The 23,490-nt window shown below is 39.5% G+C and overlaps 1 long non-coding RNA gene across 1 annotated transcript; it reads right to left on the bottom strand.

The window, feature by feature from the left end:
- Positions 1–2,278: 2,278 nt before the first annotated feature.
- On the bottom strand, positions 2,279–23,490 carry LOC118493895. Its single transcript, XR_004895953.1, has 3 exons — positions 23,481–23,490; positions 21,621–21,628; positions 2,279–2,394 (listed from the first exon to the last, which is right to left on the bottom strand). It is a non-coding gene; the product is annotated as an uncharacterized LOC118493895 (long non-coding RNA).

Below are 23,490 nucleotides of genomic sequence, written 5' to 3'. Positions count from 1 at the left end.
GTTAGGGCTGGGTACCGCATTCAATCCCTTTTAGGCACCGACCGAATTTCCTCTAAAGTATCGAGTATCGAACAAATGCCTCGTCCTTCGATACTAAATTTCAATACCTCAGGAGTAAATCTCATTAGCATCAGTAGAGCCAATCAGCATGCAGCATGCTTCTACCAAGATCTAATAATGTTTCTGATTGGCAGGCTAATGTTACACGTCGTAGAGACACGCAGGAAAAACTCTACGTTACGCATAGAGACGGGGCTCACGTAGTGAGAGCTGAAAAATAAATGAAAACATTTGTGCCGTTAGCATGCTAAGCTAAAAGTATACCTGGTAAACATCAGCATGTTAGCATAGCATAGGTTCTTAGTCTTGTTTTCTCACAGACACAGGTGATACTATACAATACATACAGCTCTGTGTCTCTAGTGTCCCTCTGACCACTGTTTGATTGACAGCTCTGTGACTCTTACTATTGATAGCCCACTGGTGCTAATGATACTGCACTTTACTATTTTATAATGTAGAGATATTTGGTGTTGTGTATTGTTGTTGTGCGGGAGGGAGGGAGGGTTTAGTGGTCCTGTTGTTGTCTGTTTTCTGCGGTCTGTTGACTGTCTGTCTACAGTATCTGATGAGCTGTATGGTGCAAGATGAATTTCCGAAAGGATCAATAAATGTCTATCTATCTATCTCCTGTTATTTCATCCTCAACTGTTATAGCAGGGCAACTTCTTCTTCCTCCACTGTCTGTCTGTCATATGCTTCATTTGAAAATAGAGATAGACACGGAGAAGCCAAGACTGACTTTATCATCTTTCTTCAGGTACTTTTGGAAAGCTGAATGAAAGGATCCGTTGATTTTATTAAACAGATTATGAGATTTGTGGGAACATTAAGGTCAGAGACTTTATAAAGAAGCCAAACATCTGTGAAAATTTGTCATAGAAATGAATTAATAAAAGGTCAAATATTGAGTAGTAATACAACATTCAATCGCCCAAGGAAATAAAAACGTAGTATTGTCTCTGATCTTGACTACTAAAAAAAAGAAAAACAAAGAGGAGGACCAAGCAAAATTCCAGGTCATCTCTTTTGATTTTGCCTTCAACAGTCTGAATAGAAACATTAATTTAATTTAGATTTTTGTAAAGGTGCAACCTTCACTCTGTTAATATGATGTTCTTCTCATGCAAACAAATCTTTCAATAATTGAATCACCACATAAAAAACTGATTGAATGAAATTGTTATAAAGAGAACTTGACACTGGATGTTTCTGGGATTCTGCCCTCAGATTTGAACAGAAAAAAATGTGACTAGACGATCTGACAAAATCTAGAAAGCACAAAGGGGCTTCAACAAATGAATAATGAACGCACTTGATTAGAGCAAAAAAATTACAGCAGGACATACCAAACAAACCAATATATAGCTAAAGATGGATGCTAAATGGAGATACAACTAGTTTAATATAGTAAAAATAAAGTGTTAATGATGGTTGAATGGCTGAACATGTCAAAACAACAAGATCAATGACTATGGCAATGAATTTAAATAACTGGAAATTAAAGCGTAAATAATATTTTTTTTCCCCCTGTAAATTCAGCATTGACATAGTATTATCTTAAAATGAACTTGTTTTGGTTACATGTTTAGTTGCTGATTTACACATTTAAGAGACACAGCAATATGTACTCTCCTTTTATCGTGCATTCCATTTACCTCGGAACTCGGAAGCGAAGCAGGGAATGACGTCACACCCGAGTTGAATGCGTTCCATTTACAAGTCAGATTAGCAATACCAGTTGATAACACACCGGGCGTATGTCTCTCTCTCTCTCTCCGATAGAAAGAGATAGAATGAGTGAGGAAAACTGTGGTAATTGTAGCCTACGTGTGTGTGTGTGTGTGTGTGTGTGTGTCTGTCACTCTATCTGTCTGTCCGTCGGTCTCTCCCTCCGTGTCTCGCTGTGAGAAGTCAAGACAGCCAAAATCACCATGAACCTAGGTGTTTTATTTTTTTTAAATGTTTTATTTTTGTAAAGTATCCTGCTGCACTGTGTTCTTCCTGTATGTGATTACCTGCCTGGTTTGACACATACGATCGCGTCTCACACAAGAAATAGAGGTGACGCCGAAATGATCAATGCAGCATGCGGGCCGAAGCGGACGCTACACGCCCTGTATGAACGGACAGATTGGATAACATGGGCGGCGAAATAAAAATAGCTGCGCTACGCAGCTATACACGACGCTTACACGCCCGGTGTGTTTTCACTGTTAACGCTGTTTTTTTGTGCATACAAACAGCAAAGCAACATATCCACAGATAAAAGTTGGACAGGACTGTGTGCACGACTGATTTAGTGAGACACAAATAAGACAGAAGTGCTAACAACTGTATGTTACTACAACTTTCACTACTGTTGATGCACGGGGAATCCATGTTGGATTTTGAGCTTGGGGTACTCAGTGGTTGTCCGAATTCCGAGTTCGGACATCCGAGGTCAATGGGTGTGTTTCCGACTTTGACCTCGGAAAATCTGACTTCCGAGTACAAATGGAACGCACTATTAGCTCTGTTTTTGGTCTCTACCAACACCTGAGGGAAATATGTGTCTCTTTACCTGCTAAATGCTTCACTATGTTCACCAGCCATCACTAACTTTGTCTGCCTGCTGTTTGGTGCTGAGCAGGAAGTGTACAAAGGATTTATCAGAGTATTTTGTGCTGAAAACAGCTGCCTGCTGCAGTTGGAAACGAGGTTGATGAGAGAACTAAACTCAAAGTTGTGGGCGGGGAAACCAAAGCAATGAGCTGAACAATACACAGTCATTTGATCCATTGTTTATTGATTCGTGCAGCTTTAAATAAAGGTGTAGGTACATTAAATTACATGTGTGTGTGTGTGTGTGTGTGTCTGTGTGTGTGTGTGTGTGTTTGTGTGTGTGCGTGTGTGTGTGTTTGTATTGTATATATTGGTGAGTTTGAATTATCGAGAATTAATGTGTATGACTGAGGGCTGAAATTCACCCCAGGCAACACACTGGACCTAAAATTATTTTTGGAAAAGGACACAGTGCCTTTGTCTCAGCAGCGTGCCGCTTTATGAGGTGAAGCCTGCACTCTTTAATGATGAAAAAGATGTGACATGAAAAAATACATTGATGAACGCATTCAAAGAAGCTTTAAAAAAAATCTCTCCCTTCCCTACCATCTCTACAGATGTGACAGAAAAAGGCAGGTAGGTTTAGCACTGATTATCTGTTGTCAGTCATATCTAAATAGTGTTTGGGGAAAGCACAGCATAAGAATAAAATAAAAAGAGAAAAAATAAAGAGGATGAAAAAAGTGTAAGGTGAATATGTAGACATGTTTTGAAGGCCAAAAGCCTAAAAAGCACAGCAAATACAGGAAAGGAAGAATAAAACCAGAATACCAAAGCGAAAAGTAAAAAATAAAGACAGAACAATGCTGCAAATACCTTCTGGTCAAAAAGAATAATAAATAGAAATAAAGAAAAAGTCTATTGAGCAGGCATGAAGAAAAGGTCACGTGCCAGTGCACCTTTGGAAAAACACTGATTGAACATTCAACATTCATTCTCAGACTCAATTAAGGGATTTTGCTTTTCAGAGAGCAGAAAGGTATTTATTACATTAACAGATATTTCAGCAGATCCACATCAAAACCACATGCTGTGCAGCAAGATTGAACCTGATTGCTCAGTCCAATGACCAAAAGCTCTACGTTTGTTGAGGCAAGTCTAAAGCGTGATTTATGCTTCAGCGTAAAATGTACACCGTGGCATTCTGGTTCTCCTCCTCCATAAACAACATGAAATGAAGGAGAGGGTTAACTTTTCCTGCTACAGATTTCCCACATTAGTTTTTTTTTTATTGTTTCAACATCTTATAGTCCAAACTTAAAACTTAATTGCCTTTACTTTCAAGTCTCAAGTGAGTCAAGCTTCATAGCAGCCAGATCCAAGTCAAGTCTCAAGTTTCTAAATTTCGTGACCTGTGTCTGACTCTGGTCCAAGTTGAAGTCTAACTAAGGCTGTGGCTCTGGAAATATGAACAGTTATGAACCAGGTTGTATTATTTATTCAACCGATTTCAATGTTTTTCTTCCTTCTAACTCTTCTCAATGATAAAATATTCTGGAACGAGGAGAGAAAAGGAGAGGAGAGGAAAGGACTGGTGCTTTTTGTAGACTGAGTTGGCAAAGCTCCACGTTAACACACATACACAGAGTTACTGTAAACCATTTGGGGTCTGTGTGCGGGAGATATGCATGTTCGTGTTCAGTCTCAAGGTTGCCGCTATGGTAGGAAAGTGCTGTGGGTGTGAGTGTGTGTGTTTATATTCAAAATAAAATATTTGGCAGATAGGGAGAGAAAGTTTGTGTGCATACTCAGGTCTGAGGTATGCAACCTGGTGTGGGAGTGCGCGCACACACACACACACACACACACACACACACACACACACATACTTGCTTAGAAACATACTTGAAGCCGGTTTTTCAGCTCATCCTTCAACACAGTGTAACAGTGGGTATTGTGCTTGCAGGTGTAGACAGATTACAGAGTTGATCAGCAAGTAGCTGAAGGAAACATGTGTCTGAAGGCAACCTGACCTGACACTCGGCCAAGAAAAGGTTCAGATGAAGCCACCAATTATCATAAAAAAAAAAGAAAAAAAACTTTTGTGTAAGGAATACCATCTTGCTCTGTCTGCCAACAAAAAAGAAAAGCTCACCTTGTGTAGCTTTAATGCTATTCCTGAACTGCATCTCATCAGCTGAGCTCATGTGTGTTAACAAAAAAACCTTCCTAAAATGAAACCACATTTAAACGCATCTAAGCTGTGTACCATAAACCTGCTTTGGCCTTGCACATTTGGTTTGCTTGCATTACACTGGTGATACATGAAGCTGGAAAAATGATTTATTTCCTAGCAAGCGTGATATCTTATAACTGGAGATGATGAGACACTGCAGTTTGACCAATAAGCCTGTTGCTCGTTTGCTTCCAAATTGATATCCTGTGCCTCTCTGCCAATGTATGTGCATGCCTACAGAAGCCATGTGACAAAAGACATGGCCAAGAATGTTAAATTTAACCCAGAACACAAAGTCTCTGTGGCATTGTTGTTGAACATGTTGAAAAAGTTCTTGTCTCCTTTGTTGTTGTTTTTACCACATTGTGTGTTGTAGTGCAAATTGTTCAAATGTCTTAATCACAGCTTTTAATGACTTGGCCACTTCATATTATTCCCATCCATGCACCATGCGCTGAGCAACGAGGGGAAAGGGTTAGTCCACACTTCGACTGTAGTGATTATTTCTCACAGTGCTTACAGATTGAGCCAAGGAAGACACAGTTGGCTGTGTTTTTGTCCAGTGCCTGACTTTACTAAAAGCTGTGAACCTGATTTAAAGTGATAATCTGCAAGATCAGTGCTCGGTTTTGTTGCATTTTGGCGCAGCTAAAGAGGATTTTCCAGTTAAGACCAGCAGATACAGGAAATTAAAGCATCCATAATCTGGCTACAGGTTGATGTAAAACAATGGGAGATAGAAAGTGACAAAACTGGCACTGAATGACATCCTAATTTTCTTAAGAGATTATTACTTAAGAGGAGTGAAGTAGCTGTTGAATGGAGCTTTGAAGCTTTGTGTGTGTGTGTGTGTGTGTGTGTGTGTGTGTGTGTGTGTGTGTGTGTGTGTGTGTTGCTGGTCCAGCTTGGCCTATAAGTCTGGCACTGCCCACTTGTCTGTTCTGCTGTTACCATGACAATGCCCGCCATGCCAGGCCAACACCATGTGGTTGCTATGGTAATGTTCCCTTTTTTTGGCGGATGCCGGTGAACCAGGTGTATCTGCCAGCTGGTATCGACAGGTTGATGGTGGGAGTGAGTGTGTGTGTGAGCGTTGTGTCTGTTTTAGAGCAGATAAACCAAAAACATTGAGCCTGCAGGAGTCAGAATTAAGCAGAAAAGAATATAGCAGAGCGCTGTGTTTTTATTTATTCCCAAAAGCAGATATTTAGAAGCATCAATTCACCATTTCTGAAACTCATGGGTAGACCATCGCCTGTAGTTCTTGCAAAAGCCGCATTAGCTCTAGTTGGCTTGAATCAGCTTCTGCTCTGCCAGTTATGAATTTTCAAGCAGTGACAGAGGGACTCAGTGAGAGTGACCTCAGTGGTTGTTCAGTATTTATCAGAACGGTTTTTAGTGAAGTTTTGTCAGTTTGTATTTGAAACAGGAAAAAATTTGCAGTGCCTGAAAAAATGATTGGCACGGTTTGTTTAGGCTTCTTTGTCTTCTTTTGCAGGGAGTTTTACACAAGTACAAATACACCTACAAGTAAAAATAGTACACATTGTTTTCCTCATGCGCGGGCAGAACATACATGCATATCACACATAGGGTTTTCGCAGAACTAAATTAAAATTGTTTCATTCCACCCAAATTTTTACATTAAAGGTGCCCCGTTGAGTTTTCTTGTTGTTATTTTACATTCAGTGTTACTCAGCAAAATGCATAAAATCTTTTAAATTCTGCATTGTTTACATTAATGTTTCCTTGCTTGCTGTCTACTGCAGCGCTACTAGTGGTCAAAAACTCCACCTGTACACACTCAAAAATTGAGGTACGAGACAAGAACATTTATGTACTTACAGTACTTACTCTTGTTTGAGTGTGTAATAACTACAAATCTGGTACTGGTACAATACTACAGCGAAGGAGCCTTTAAGTAATGTGACTAAGAACCTGACTGACCTGAACTTGTGTCACTTGTCTTGGACAGCTTGGCAGCAACTTTTAAATCAGGGTTGTTAATGGGAATTGGGTGTGTGTATTTGTAAGAGAGTATCAGATGCCAGAGTCAACATATAAAACTGCATTATTGAAATAATTCCATGTATCAGGTGGCTCTTTGCACTGCTTGATCAACCAGTTTAGACAGATTCCGCTCAAGATGCTGTAATTGTACTGTTAAATTAGCCAATGACTGCTGCACTGTAATGTTAAGAAACAGACCTTTTCTTACTTCTTATTTCTTACATGTCACATCAACTGAATGCGTTTGTGCACTTGTGTGCACCTGCGATAGGTTCTAGATCCCTGGTGATTCTTAGTGGGTGTGGAAGCTGGATGGATGGAGTGTAGTTTGGCATCGATGTCATAACTGGACAGACATTCTCTGCGTTGGAATCTCCCTCTGGCGAATTGAATTGATTAAATGTGGAAGCAGAAAATCACATCTATGTCCCAATTCCATAACATGCTAACATACAGTATATACTGATTGTCATACTAAATACATTTTGTGTAGCAGTTGGTATACAAGAAATCAATGTACCTTACCATTTTGACCCAACAGGAAATTATGCTGGACATCAACCAAACTGTGACCTTAAACACCACTACCAATCCAACGTTAAGAGAAGAATAGTAATACATTTCTGTCTACCAAGATCTTTGACAACCTGTCTCATACAATGGAGTACTAGGGCCAATCATTTTAAATGTTGAGAATAAAGTCAATATACTGTATATTCAAAGTCAAAAATATTTTGAGCATGACATGCATAACATTTTGCTCTTGAAGTAACCTTAAAATAAATTCATTAAAAAAATGACAACCTGATTCTCAATATATTATGAATATTATCGTTTATTTGTCATGTGACTTAATTCTTATAATCTCAGATTATTGTTTTTCCTAATGGTTGATAGATAGATAGATAGATAGATAGATAGATAGATAGATAGATAGATAGATAGATAGATTTATTAATCCAAAATTGGGAAATTACTCTGTTACAAGCAGCAAGTTACAAGGACATACACACATACTCACTGACACACATTCAGAAAAAAATAATAAGAAATAATGAATGAGATAAAAACAAGATAAAATAAAATAAGATAGCAAAGATAAAAAATGCCAGAACAACTACTGAAAAAAATATAGTTAGAGGGATGAAAAAGAATGTACATGTATGTACAAGTGTAGAATAAAATTTACAACCTAATACCCTAATACTTATGCCCTAATACTCTCATCACTGTCCTAATTTCTTTTAATAACACCTCCATTTATTTCATTTGCTTATACTGTCTTTTTTTTGAGTGTGGTTAATTGTGTCACTTTTTCCCTCCTCTACAAAGCTAAGCTAATCTAATGATTTCCAAGTTCAACACCACATTCAGTCTTTTACAAAGGTTAGTGTTGTTAGTCTATTGTTGTAATATTGATATAAAGTGCTCATATTATGCTTTTTGGCTTTCCCCCTTTCCTTTATTGTGTTATATATATATCTTTTTGTGCATGTTATAGGTTTACAAAGTGAAAAAGCCCAAAGTCCACGTAAGGGACTTACCATCTTCCAGAGAAAACACTGTTCACAAACTGCTCCAAACAACTCTATTGTAGTCCAGCCTTTACTTCTGTGACAAACGTGCGTCACTTTGTAACACACGTTATAATGCTAGCCATACTTACTGCGCATGTGCGACTCCCAACAAAGATGGTACAGAAGTGAGATGCCTCACTCTGTAGCTAAAACAGAGAGCTCAACACACAGGGTGAAAAGAGGAGCTGCAGCAATGTGCAGTACAACAGAAATATGGTGTTTTCTGAAAATTAAACCACATAAACCTATTCTGGTACAACCTCTAAATACAATTATGAACCTGAAAATGAGCATAATATGAGCACTTTAAAACAGATTTTGTGACATCAACATCTTTTTGAATAGATGATGTGTCTCCCCTGTGGATCACGTGGAGTATAAAGAATGGGTAAGTACCAAACGTTGGGTCATGAGGTTTATAATTGGCATTCACAGCAGGCCAGAGAGGACAGAGAACATGAAAAATTACATCAAGCTTAGGAGCCTGTGTAAAAATATGCTCTTGCCAGAGGAGAGGTGTGTGTGTGTGTGTGTGTGTGTGTGTGTGTGTGTGTGTCCTGTAGCTTTTCCCTGTGCATGCATGTCTCTCTGTGTGTCACCGTAAATGTGTGTGCTTACATGTACATTACAAGTATTTGTGTGTTGGTGTGTGTGTCTTTGCCTGTGGAGAGGAGAGGAGGTAAATTCGTTTCAGAGTGTTTTTGCTACAGGCATGGTAATTATGGTTTTTAATAACTATGCTTTATAATCATTTAGCACTGATGATGCACACACACACACGCACGCACGCACGCACGCACGCACGCACACACACACACACACACACACATGCACACACACATACACACACACACACACACACACACACACATACACACACACACACACACACACACACACACACACACACACATCTCTTGAGGCACTAATGAATTTAGATGTGATAGGCACTGAAGCTGAACTTAAGGGTGGGGGCAGAGAGAGATAGATAGATTGATAAAAAGTGAGGAAGGCCAAGAGACAGAGAGGTGGGGAAACATTGTTTTCAGTGTAACAAAATTACCATTTGTGTATGAAAATGTTGCGCTGCATTGATCATTTTTAATCATTGTGTTCAGGAAATCATCAATGAGTGTGAGTCCATGAGAACGCAGAGAAATAAATGCAAATATTTCCAAATTGCCAAAGTTTATGAGCCTGAGTGTACAGAATTGTGGCTGAGAGGAGCAGCAGTCTCTAGTAATTGACAGGTCCAGCATAATTTTTTTTTTTAAATCCTTCAAATTAAAAGCCTTCAGAAATGTCGGTAACAGGTTATCCTTATTTTAGACTAATCCAGTGGTTCCCAGTCTGGAAGATGAATCTAGGCAGTCATAACATGATTTATGGAACAGGAAAGAAGCAGATATTCAGATAATAGGAGGTTTAGAAGGAAAATTAATCTTTGGTTAAACTGATCACAGCTCAGACATATTTGATGGGTCACAATCAGACCCTGCTTCAAGGGGTCAACAGCCAAAAAGGTTGGGAATAGTAAAAGCATGTTCTGTTGGATAAAGGACTTAGTCTTAGTCTTCTTTCAAGTCTTTCTCACTGTCTTTATTTCTTTCAAACAGAGTAAGTGAAACTGTCTCTCCTCTCCTCTCCTCTCCTCTCCTCTCCTCTCATAGGTTTAGACAGGTACTGAGTGTGGCAGAGCTGAGTGAATTGGTTGCTGAGATGGGTCATTAGCTTTTCGCCCTCGCAATCGATCTGAGGCGGAGGAGATGGGGGAGAAAGAAAAAGGGAGCGACAGACTGAGAGAGAGAGAGACAGGAGCATGGCGGCGCCTTTAAATAGAGACGATTGGAGAGAATCAAGAATCAAACACTGAATGGAGTGCCCACAACAATGTTGGCCAGGTTAAATGGATTAAACTGTCTAGAATGCTTTGTTTTAACTTAATGCCACAGGTCCAGTAAGTGGGCCCGATAAGTCCGCCATTTTGTGCCCCGTCGTGTATAAAATTGCATTCAGTTTATAAAACCAGCATAGAGGATTATTTAGTCTCGGTTATCCAGAACAGCTAATCTATTGCACAGAGTTAATGAACTAATTCTAAAGAGTGAGTAGTCTGAATGTTATTCTAATTAATTTCTAGAACTGTAGTAATTTTCTTGCTGAAATATTAATATAAAACTGCTCAAACTATGTGTTGGACTGAGAGAAGCAATTCAAAGTTTAGGCATGGATGATTCCCTTGATCCCCCTTCCAACCTTCAATCCATTCCTCTATTTTTATTTTTTTTAGCCATGCTGCAAGTGTTACGCCGAGTTGTGCATGCCCGCTGAGATTTGCGTGCACCTCTATGTAACACTCATCTCTTGGCTGAAATAACACAGGGAGGCAAATCCCAGCAGGTACAAAATCCTTTCTGCCGAATAATGTAGAGAAAGGAGGGTAATAAAATATACCTTGGCAAAATAATGCATCCACATTGTAACTTTATTTCTAGAGATCTATGAATCAAAAGCGGTCATTTTGGCTCGACAGTGTAAATTTCATGCATTTAATAACGACCTAAACTGAAATAACAGAGACTTGCTTGCATGCATTACATGGCAGCTTCAATCAGTTCTACCAAATAATGCATTACTATGAAATCAAACCATGATAGGAATCAAATGGTGTTATCAACATACTTTCTTTCATCGACTTTGGTGAATTTGACATTAATTTTTCTGCAATAAAAAACCTCATTCCAGAATAAAAACTGTCTGAAATGCTTAAAAACAAAGTGAAAAACAACAAAACGCTACTTTACCACTAACAAGACATTGATGCCTCTAAATGTTCATTAACTATAGACTTCAGAAATCATTACAGTGTCTGGTAGTCTTCACTTTACGCTGTGTGCGCTCCTGCAAGGTGCATGAAAATCTCAGCAGGCAGGTACAACTCTGTCTGTTTGTCCACCACTTTGTTCCAGACTGAAATATCTCCACATTTTTGGATGGATTTTGTACAGACATTCATGATTTCCAGTGAATAAATCCTAATTACCTTTTTAACTCCTCTCTTTCCCTCTTTCTCGTCACCATGAGGTTGACATTTTAGATAACTGTTGGATGGATTACCTTGAGCTTTGGTACAGATATCTATGGGCCACATGACTTTGGTGTTTTAAAGTAATTTTCTGTGGTACAATCAGCAAGTCAAAGTTTTGACTCTCAGCATCTACTGGACACAAACATTTTGTGCAGACGCTCATGGTTCCCAAAGGATGACTGTCTGTACTAATGAATTTGTTGATCCGTCATGCCATGTCGTTTTATCATACCATTAACTTGCCATCATTATCATACAACATGTGCAGTATATTACAATAATCATACATCATGTGCAATGTTTTATCTGTCCTGTCCTAAGTGTTTTATGTCTTAAATTATTCTTGCTTTTAGCTATTTATGCTTTATCTTGTTTTTATCTCTAATGCACCTTCAGTTGTGGCACTCACAATTTCATTGTATGGGTCTCTGTGCAATGACAATAAAGGTTTATCTTATGTTATATTCATATCCCCTTCCAGTGTAATCACTTTGCTGATCCTCTGATTTTCCATCTAGCACCATTATGAGGTCAAAATTTAATTTTGTCCAATACTACTCAAATTCTTGCAAAACTAATAATATTCCCATCACAATACACTAAACTAAGCTGGTGAGCATTATACCTGCTAAACATTAGCGTCTTAGCATTGTAATTGTGAGAATGTGATCATGCTGGTGTTAGCATTTCGTTTAAAGCACTGCTGTGCCTAAGAACAGTCTCACAGAGCCAACTGTACACGTAGACTCCAAAACATAAGGTGTGTTCAGACAAAGACTGACCTCTCACCAGATATTTCAATTCATTTCAATTTCAATTTAATTTCAGCATGTTAGACACACGGAGAACGAAATTCGCTCTCAGGAACAGCAATATGACAGTGGTAGTAATTCATTAGCCTATGATTAAAAAAAAACCTTTAAATATAGAATAAATAGAACTAAAATCAATTCTCTAAAAACAATCAAAGCGAGAAGTATTTCAGGGCATCAGCAGTCCATAAAGTGCATCAGCTTTCCTGTTCTTTCTGTTATTTCTCTCCTGTCCCTCTTCTTTTTCCTGTCGTCTCTGTGTGTTTATGGAGTAGATTCATAAAGCCCTGGAACTCTCGTACATTTCTCCATCCCCCATACATCCATTGCTTCATGTGACCTTCTTCACAGTCTCTCCTTCCCCCCTCCACTGTTGCTTCTTTTTCTTTCCAATCATGCATTTCCCTCTACTTTGCCAACACCATGTAATTATCATGAAAGATGTGCTGCGTTTGTGTTTCTTTCTCTTCACAATTCTTATATGCAGAAACACACTCTCTTTTCAGCATGTAGGTGGAGTTTCCTCGGAATCGACTATATGTTAAAACACCTCAATCCGCTCTGCTCATCCCTTCCACCATCTTTACGATCTTAATGAGCTGTGACATCACCGCCTCGCCATTCTAACAGACTGTGACATCACCGCGTTTGTGTTTATTGATTAAAACGCTGGCAGCCGTCAGGAAGTTGAAATAAGATCCCAATCCAATCACTGCTCGACTTAATGACATTAGTAGCTGCCATTGGCTGGCTGGTTTCTCGGTAACCTGATTAGTACTAAAGCAGTTTGATGTTAATGAGATTTGCTCTTATTGGTGTCTGATCAAATCACATCATGGACTGCGTGTGCACAGACACACTCACAAATACACACATACATGTGAAGCTTAAAGAAATGCAAAAAGAGACACACATACACTACACAGGTATTAATGCACGCATACAAACACAGACTTATGTACAAAATCACATGTGCAAATACAAACCCACGTATCTGTAAGATGCACACACACACACACACACACACACACACACACACACACACACACACACACACACACAGCATGATGAGGATTTCACTGCGTTAAAACCAACAGAAAACCAACAGACAATAAAACAGAGCAGGAATTATAAATAGTGGAGAAAGGAGGAAAAGAAAAAAATAGAAAACAGAGTAGAACCTGGTTTTGACCCAATGATGAGTCATAGGATGTTTACAATCTGTGCCCCAAATTATGCTGCTAAAGCTGCTGATTTCGAGGCACAACAACAAACTGGAACAGAGGGATAGACTGGGGGATATTTAGGGCTCCCCAGAATCTGAAGTTCTGCAGTAACATCGACAACATCAATCTGCAGCGAAAAACTCCATCAATTCTCTGGAATTGATCCACTTGGAGAGAAAGCTAAGAGGTAAACAGTCATCCGGAGTTTGGAGATTCCCATCCACACCACGTAGGCCTTTTTTTTATACCACACTCAAACATCTGCTTTGAATTTTTGTCAGTGTCAGATAATCTGGTCCCAGCATGTTTTAGCTGCAGGAGCAGATTGTAACAACCGAAAGACGAAGGAGGCTGCAAACCGTGGAAGTATTGGTAACGGTTGTATACCTGCCATACAAACCTTTATGACTATGGTAATATCATAAATATTAAAGTATCTTAAGGGCATTTGAAGATTAATTGACAAAAGTGAATAAAGGGATTTGATTAAAAACACATTATCAAAAGAATGTGATGAGTCCTTGGTGGACAGAATTATACTTCTCGTACAGGCCGAGTCCTCCCTAATGCAATGCTATGATCATAAAGTTTTAGTGTTGATGACTGGCTTGGCAAATGGAGCACAGCTCATGGTAACCTGCCAACTGGCCAGGATCTGGTTATGAATATTCACGAGAGAACCAACTGCAGATACTCAGACTGTAATGTCCACAATGAACTGGCTAAATTTAAACTTTGATCCTTTTTTTCTCTTAATTTTGTCTTTCTGTCCATGCTAAACTTGCATTTTTGCACCCAAAAAATGTCTTTTCAGAAATGTCTTCCAGAGAAAAATCCCTAAAAGATGATCTCAGGGTTTAAAATTAACTTTTTCATCCACCAGCCAAATGGCTAGTGAATGTTCACTAGCCTTTGTTTGACCAGCCACTCAATAGATTACCATTGTTTTTTGGGCTGGTGAGTGAAGCAAATCTACCAGCCAATTGCATATTTTACCAACATTTGGCTGGTAGTTGCTGCTAATTCTGAACCCTGAGTTGAAGATGTGAAAGTTTAACAAAAAAAAAAAAAAAAAGCTTTTTCCAAAGCCATTCTGTGTGCCTACACAAACACAATTGGGTGCTTCAAGTCAAATCTCAAACATTCTGTACAGCTCTTGTCATTGAACTGTCAGCGGGGGGGAAAAAAGTATGTGATCAAAGTCTCAGTGCAGCAGGTAAGTAGGAACAGAAACATAAAAATTACCAGAAGAGAGAGATTGCCAAATGAAAAAGGATGAAGACTTCAGGAATTTAGATATGTTCCTATTGTTTGGGCCCAACAGCTTGGAGAACTTAAAACAAAACAAAAATAAGCTAAAAATGCAAGTGTAAATGTAATTTATTGTAAATGCAAATCACTTCAGATGTGTGCGTGACAGTGAGTGTGTTTGGGAGACAAAACATCCTGGTACAAGACAATGCAGAGGTAAAAACCTGTTGTTGGCGGTTTTGTGTGTCTGTGTGTGTGTGTGTGTGTGTGTGTGTGTGTGTGTGTGTGTGTGTGTGTGTGTGTGTGTGTGTGTGTGTGTGTGTGTGTGCGCACGCGTGCGTGCAAGCGTGCATGCAAGTGTGTATGCAGGGCTCTTTTCTCTTTGTAGGTTGAAATGCCAACTCCTCTTTTCACTCTTACTGATTCCCTTATAATTAATCAGCCATGCAATTATTCTGCAGAATAGAGAGAGAGAGGGGGGGGGGACAAAAGATGGGGAAGAGAGAGGTAGAGAGACACAGGGAATAGGAAGAGAGAGAGAGAAAGCGAGAGTGAGGGAGTATAAAAACTTCTATTTGAATCTATTGTTGGGAAGCTAGAGAGAAAAAGAAAGAGACGAAAAAGAGAGAGACGAAGAAAGAGAGGGTTTCTCTTGAAAGGTGATAATAAGGAGCCCTTAAAAGAACAAATGAAAATGTCATTTCTCCTTCCCCCCCCCCCCCCCCCCCCCTCCCTCCTCTGTCCTGTGGAGGGACAATGAGGGGGAAAGGGAGAAAGTGAGGGAGAACGAGTGTTTCTCAACATGAGACCTTTTGTAGAAACATCTCTGTACCATGACGCCTTTCCTCCTCCTCACCATCCAGCCTATCCCCCCCCCATCCCCCCCCAGCACCCTTTTCCCTTTGTTATGTGTTTTCTTCCTCTCTTGTAAAGACATGAATTCCACCACCCACGCCACCCCATCCACCTTTTCTTTTTCCTCCTTTGCCTGCACTCCATTGTGCTGGACATTAATTCCAGGTAGTTATCAAAACCATAGGTTTGGACTGTTCCCCTTCTCAGCCAATAGAAAGTCAGTTATTATGGTAATGGGACACAGTTTGATATTAGAACCGCTTTCTTTGTTCCAGACAAGTTTCATTACTCTGGAGAAGCTCTCATTACAAAGAGCAACGCCTCACTCGGGCTCTCTTTTGTTGAGAGGATAATACATGTAGCGAGAGAATGTAGGACCATTGTCTGCCAGCTGTAAATACGCTGTTGAGGTGCCCTTGAACAAGGTAATTAATACGGGACTGCCTATACATTGTTTCCGATATTGCTATGAATGATAGCTTTGCATTTGCAAATAATCTAAAACACACTCACACTGAAATGAAGACAGCCCATTCATAAAATAAGACTTTGCTTTGGGTTTTATTTGCTTGATTCAGAGCTTTCAACTGAATTAAATAATCAAAGCAGATCCTACTTTACTGAATGGTTACTTCATCTTTGCAAAAAAACATCTTACCCTCACATTAATTCATTCAAGTGTCAGAAGTCCGCTTTGAGTGTCGACAAGAGAGTTCAGTGTTCAGCACTGCCTCACCTCTCTTTGAGGCCGTTTCACATTGTAAGCGACGACCACTGAGAAATCATTTCATTTCCAGTGAAAGGTGAGTGCAGAGCCGTTGGCAGGCTGAGCAGGAAACGGCCTCCTTCTCATGGAAACAGCTGTGACACGGCAGGCGAATCATGTTGAGCTTTTTGAGGCCGTCTGTGTGCAGTGCTGTTCTTGACCAATGACGTGACAGCCCCGATCCCTCTGTCAGAGAAGAAAAGGCAACTCATGCTGCATGTGGTTTTTCTTCTTGTGTGTGTAATGTTACAGTGTTCAGAATCATTAGCGCAAAGAGGTGCAGCTCTTTTTGTTGTCTGTCGTGTACAGTCATGTCGCACATACTGTATGTGGTGACTATATTGTTCTCTCTATGTACTGAGAATAATGCAACTTTTGTGAAAATATGAAGAAAATCATGAATTCATCAAGACAAATTTAGGATTCATGTAAACACATATTATGTAGCCGTACAACTCTGAAATTGGAAAAGAGCTATTTATTGTTTCATCTAGTGCTGAATTTTCAGATTAATCTGTCAAACTAATGTCAATGGAAAATTAACTGAATATTTAGCATCACAGTAAAAGCCACCGTTAATAAACAATGAGAAGAGTACAAACTTTATCAACAAAATTCCAGGGACAGCACCAAGGTGGCGAATGAAAGAACCTTTAACACCAGTGCATTCAAACTAATGATAATGTTAGTGGCTGTAAATGGAGACCTAGTTGAAACTCTGCTCTTTCCTCCTCTAAGTGTTCCCACAGAGAAACAAGGATGTAGCAGAGAGGCTGCATGGGTCTGCAAGCGACACGCTGCTTATCGTCTGAGAAAGAGTTTAGGATGATTCTGTTATGCAGCCGCAGGGAGGCTGAGTCCAGCTGGACCAGACTGATCAGAGATCAGTGTAACACACCGTGGAATCAGAGAAGACTATTACCCAAAGATAGAGGGGCTTCGTGTGTGTGTTCATATGGTTATGCATGTGCCTCCATATATTCTGTATGTGTGTGTGTGTGTGTGTGTGTGTGTGTGTGTGTGTGTGTGTGTGTGTGGCTAACAGATGGGAGATAGAAGAATCTGTAAATTAATCCTCAACACATCACAGAGCACTAATTACTGATTAATAACCACTGGACTGCTCTCTCTGTCTATTTTTCTCTTTCACACACACACACACACACACACACACACACGCACACACACACACACACACACACACATACACACACACACACACACACACATACACACACACACACACACACACACACACACACTGTTTAGATGGGAATTATACAGAAATTGGAAAGACTGAGAGGGGAGAGAGAGAGAAAGTCCTCCTGTCCGAAAATCTGGAAAAATTGTATTTTGATGTTTTAGCAACATTGTTATTGAAACTTTAATGCCAATAAAGCCCCTTTGGATTTGAGTATGAGAGATGGTAGAACAAAAGGAGAGAGGGAGCGATGTAAAGGGAAGTCTATTGTTTTTCCATCACAGAGCACTCATTGTTTCTAATCCACTTACGCACACTGGGGTAACTGACAAACAAACACACACACAGCATTTAGTTGGCATCATGCAAAAAGTGCAGACGCACACACACATGCACAAATCCCATACCCGGTTTAGACTAATTGTTGCATTCTCTGTTGTTTCACTGGAGAGGATTCATATTCATCTCAACATAACTACAGTCTCTATATCTGCCTATTGCTATTGTCTGTCTGTTGATCCATTCATCCTGTGTTTTACTCAATTACCTATCTCTCTCTCTCTCTTTCTCTCTCTCTCTCTCTCTCTCTCTCTCTCTCTCTCTCTTTCTGTCTGTCGCTCCCTCTATCTATCTATCTATCTATCTATCTATCTATTGATCTATCTATCTATCAATCAGACAGGTGCTACTCTTCTTCTTCTGCTATAAAAGGAGTGATAGATAACAGATGTCTGTGTAGAGCTACAAATAACTGCAGTGGATCAATACAGTACATGTTTGTTCTTCTGAAATTGCTCCACAGAAAAGCTTAGTTACATCAGCTCCATTGAGTTAATGATTCTTCATTTCGAGATATACTCGTGGCTACGTTTTCCTTCCAGCCAGATTACTGTAAACAAACCACATGATTTCAGTGACTAATATGTTTTCACCCACAGAGGAGGAAGACAAATCATTCAAATGAACCAGGGTAGTTTTCTGGCTGGTTTAAAAACTGGTAAACATGTATGCCTACTCACAACACCATGACACAAAACAAAAGCCAGGCACTATATTGTATTACAGTAAGTTGCTGTGAGCTGTAAATGTACCACTTCTAAGCAGAAGGCAGAAGATAACATTATCTCGGAGCCTGACCGGGCAAGGCTTCTCTTCATCCGGGCAGCCGCCTCCATCTCATTTAGGCTCACCCTGGTTCCTGGTCCGCAGCTGCCTGTACCGGAGAGCAGCACGAAAGCGGCCCATACTTCTGCTTTTGTTTTGGGCTGAGTGTTGAAATGGCAAGGCTGACTTTTATTGTGAAGCAGTCACAGAAAACACAATGTATTTGTCACAGAGCTAATGCTAACCGCAAATGTGTCTCTACAAAACATGACAATGGTCTTTTTTGGCATTTGTTTGCCAGTGGATCAGTTTTATATATGACTGGGAGCAATTTTATAAGAAGGAGCAACTACAGTGAGCAAGATAATCAACTCCTGTTACTGTGCCCTGCTGTCGTGTTGAAAACTACTCCTGCCATTAAAATTAGATCGAGGTTGCAATTATTTTTGCCTGACTTCTTTATAACAGTAAAACAACGTGAGTTTGTTTGGTTGCACTGAAAATAGGGACACCAGTATCTTCTGTTGTATTTCTAACAAATTAGCTGCTTAACGAGTGTTTGCTGTTACAATGATAACCATGGGTATTACAACTCTAAAGATTTTTGTGTCAAAGATACATAGTTGAGACCACGTCTATTCAAGGCACAGGCAAATTAAATATTTACAGTAAGGTGTGACAATGCTAAGCCAAGCTAAGTAAGAAGAAGTCATATTGGTGAGGTATATGTCCTAAAAGTCATGTCTATGGCTCATTCTAAAAGGTAACTCTTTATTTTGGATAATAACTGTACGGTATAACTCAACATTGTTGCACCCTGCAGACATATTTGGTGTCTCTGTCCTCCTCACTTTACATCAAACAGACCAGCAGGACAATTACGTGGAGCTCGGTGTGTCCCTTTAAGAGGGACAGGGAGTATTGGATGGACTGGAATCTCTGCACCCATTACTCAACATAATGGACAGAAAGAAAGAGAGAGAGGGGGAGGAAGAGGGAGGAAGACATAGAGAGAGTTAGTGAGAGTATGTGTGAATGTGTCCCGCACTTGATCATGCACTATTACCGCTCTAATAGATAAAGTAAAAAATGCTGAGTTGTAGTTTCCCCACCTCTCTCCTGGACCATCTATCTCACTAACTGCTACAGCCTGTTGAAGCTGCTATTTCTACAGGAAATTACCATAGATCCTTTACTTCCCCCAAGAAGGACCACATTAGCCTTATCTCCAGCAAAAACTACAATATGTGGAGCTAGTTCCACTGAAGCACTCAGATGCTGACTCTATAGTCCTATTGTAGCTTTTTCAGAAAATAAAATTTTAATTGAAACGTTATATGGTCTTTTGTGTGATGATTAAATCCAGTGAACCCTGTGAGGACTCCGGACCCAAGAAACTATTTAACTGTATCACCCTGTCAATTTTTGGAAACGCAGTCATTTTTAAATCTAAGTCTGGAATTGTTCATCTTTAATCTTGAATTAGGTTTTTTGGAAATGCATTTTAATTTTATTCAGCAGCAAAAAAATGAAGGTCTACTCACAGACCCACCCACTTTAATGGTTATAACCACCATGAACATTTCACATTTGGCTCATTTCAACCAGGAAGCCGAGAGCAGTAATAATTTACTTTAATTGATGTGGAGGTGATTCAGTGGGGATGTATATTGTTAATGCGTCCTCTATATTCCACAATTTATTTCATATAGGTTTTCAACATTTTAATAATAAGGGCAAAGTTTAACATCACCAACTGAATTTAATTAAAACTAGTTGTTTTGTAAAAGGTATTGTCATAAACCAATACAAAAATAAAAACAAGACTTTCTGGGAGAAGTAAAGTAGCGCAACAACTTGTAAAACCACCTATGAATATATAAGAAAATGAAATTCCATGACGAACGGCAGTCATCTGCTGATGAAGGTGTTGTGATAGGTGGACACTTGTGTGTGATGTTAAAGTTGTATTGTATCGTAGAATGCAGCAGTGTTTCTGTTTCGAAAAGTGTTTGACACACACACACACACACACACTGACACACACACAAACACACACACACACACACACACACACACACACACACACACACACACACAATCCTGTATCCTGCTGTTGAAACAGAGCAGACCAACAGCTGCTGAGAACCAATATCACTAATGACTGACCTCATAATATACAACAAATACACACACTCTGACACACACTAGACTTGCCTACCAGCATGTGTGTGTGTTGTATATTAGCACATGTACTATAACGTATGCGTGTGTGTCAGATGTGGGTCATTGTGTATGTGATCTGTGTTTGATTATATTAATTTTAATCATCATCTGTCTGTCCACACCACAGCTGCCACAGCGTAGAACTGGAGAAACTAGAGTGGACCGGGTTTCCCAAATGTACCTGTTAGTAATGTAATAACAGTAATTCAGTCATCCATTTGTGTTGTAGCACCAATGAAAACAGGAATTATATTTGAGGGCAACCTGCCATTAGGAAGCATCTAGTTGAAATATGGGCATGCATTTTACACAACTGTTTTCACACACAATCAATGAAAACAGATAAAATCAGGAACAATATATGTATGCCTATAGCCACCCATCACTAATGAGTATGATCTTGTTTAGAACGGGCCATTTTTAATTAGTGTATTTTGTGGTTCAATGCTGAAAAGTGTACTGCAGCAACATTGAGACCAAAGCATACACTGATGAGAAGTTTGGGGTCAAGCAGGGCTTCATGATTGTGGTTGAAATAATAATCCTTGTTATTCTTTACAATACTTATGTTATAAATAGCTTCCTTATTCATTAATTCATCCATCTTTGGGGGATTCACTCTTCTCACTGCTATGTAAAATGTATTTAAGGCATCTTTTGCAACAAGGTGGTCTGTTTAAACCTGCAATTTTGCGAGTTGTGAAGACAATATTTACATATTATCAACTTTTAAGTTAGCAGACAGTAGGTTATTAACCCATCCAAGTTACCATTTGCATTCATTTTGAGTCGTGTTTCGGGCCATCTAGCGAAAGTAAATTCAGTATTTACTCCCTTTTATCTCCATTTTTGGTCTACTCCATCTCTAATACCTAACTCTTTAGTTGCTAAATGCTCAACTATGGTTTGTGTGGAGCAGCTTTTCCCCCTGAAAACAGCTGGCTGCTGCAGCCGAAAGCAACAATAGAGCTGCAAGAGTAAACCAAGAAAGGTTTGTAAAGTCCAAGAGAGCTGCAGATTCAGGTGATAATTCATAAATCTCTTCAAGGTTATTGATTACTACAAGCGACCCTTCACATTAAATAAATATCAATTATACTGTAGGTGTTAATTACTACTCACTCTTTTGGTCTGTCATTCTGCCGCTGAAGTTTAATATTTCCCAACTCAACCAAAATCAGAGTTAAGCATATGTTTGCAGGGAATGACAAGCAACTGAAGCAAACATTTGTAACAATGAATTGCATTTGGAAAACACAAAAAAAATTCAAACGTGAATTCAAAAAATTGACAACATACAGACGACGAACAGAAATGTGTTGTTAAAGTGAGATCAGCCTTGACAGAAGTTACAAGCTAAAACTGTATAAAGGAAAATTACATTTAAAATCTCAAGAGAACGATAATCACAACCTGAATATTCACATGAAGCAGTTGTGTTCATTCTATGAGTGGAATTTCTATGATGAGGCATCCTCCACATCTGTTGACCTCAAGCTCAAAGAGATTAAATATGACCCAGGCTTATTAGGATGTTTAATTATCATAATGCTCTCATTATGTTGCTACGGCCAGTGATGCAATACTATTATTTCATTATTTAGGTTTGTTTAACCTTGTAGGTCAGCTGGGCATACATTCTTATTTGCAGTGACAGTTGAGCTAGGGGCAGGGCTGAGATCAAGTCTTAGAGATGAACAAATAGAGGCAGTCTGGCTCATGATGGAATCCAAACATACAGTAGAGTGTACAGTAAAGGAAGCAGTCAACTGTCAAAGCACATGTAGAGAAAGAGAAGGCCTGCGTGGTTTGGAAATGTCAGAAAGGCAGCAGGTGCAGGAAGCGGAGTGTTTTGACTAGCCTATTTCTAAAGGATATGGCTTGGATGAAAAGATCAATTTTAGGGATTTTGGAACTCATTGCAGTCGTTGGCAGCCGCACAGTGGAGTGGGTTACAGCCAAAGGAGGTGTGAGCTTCGGGGAGGAGGAGAGGAAGAGGGGGAAATTGCTGGAGCTGCTGGAGATGTGGACTGGTGGGCTCAGATAAAGCAGAGTCTTGCCAGGGATGGATTTGCAGATGAGTTGGTCTGATGAATGAGCGAGTACAGCACTGACAGACTTGTAGGACTGCCCATGAGTCGTTAATATTTACGACAGCACCAGCTGACCAAAGTGCTTTGATTATAATGTGCAGGCCAAGTTGAGTGCTCAGCGGCCCACCTAGCATGCTCCACTAGATCCCTTCAGTTTAAATTTATTCCCTCTTAACCAGCAGGCTTTCCACCATTATGTGAAATACATACCATACAATAGGAATAATCTTAATAGTAATGGGTATGCACTTAATCAGAGATGAAGAGAAATAAAGTATAAAACGTGATGTAAAATAAAGGCCAGAATAAAAAAACACAAGCAGCTTCATAAAAGCTTGCAAAAGTATTTCACTAACTCTCTAAAAGAAACATGGAAGTTCAAGACTTAGAAAAACAGTAGACTGTTTCCCAATACTTCAGTATTTTGATACCCAAGTACAA

The sequence above is a fragment of the Sander lucioperca genome, chromosome 19 (assembly GCF_008315115.2).
Source record: "Sander lucioperca isolate FBNREF2018 chromosome 19, SLUC_FBN_1.2, whole genome shotgun sequence".
NCBI classification, from domain to species: Eukaryota; Metazoa; Chordata; class Actinopteri; order Perciformes; family Percidae; genus Sander; species Sander lucioperca.
This window is presented reverse-complemented; position numbering and strand designations above follow the sequence as displayed.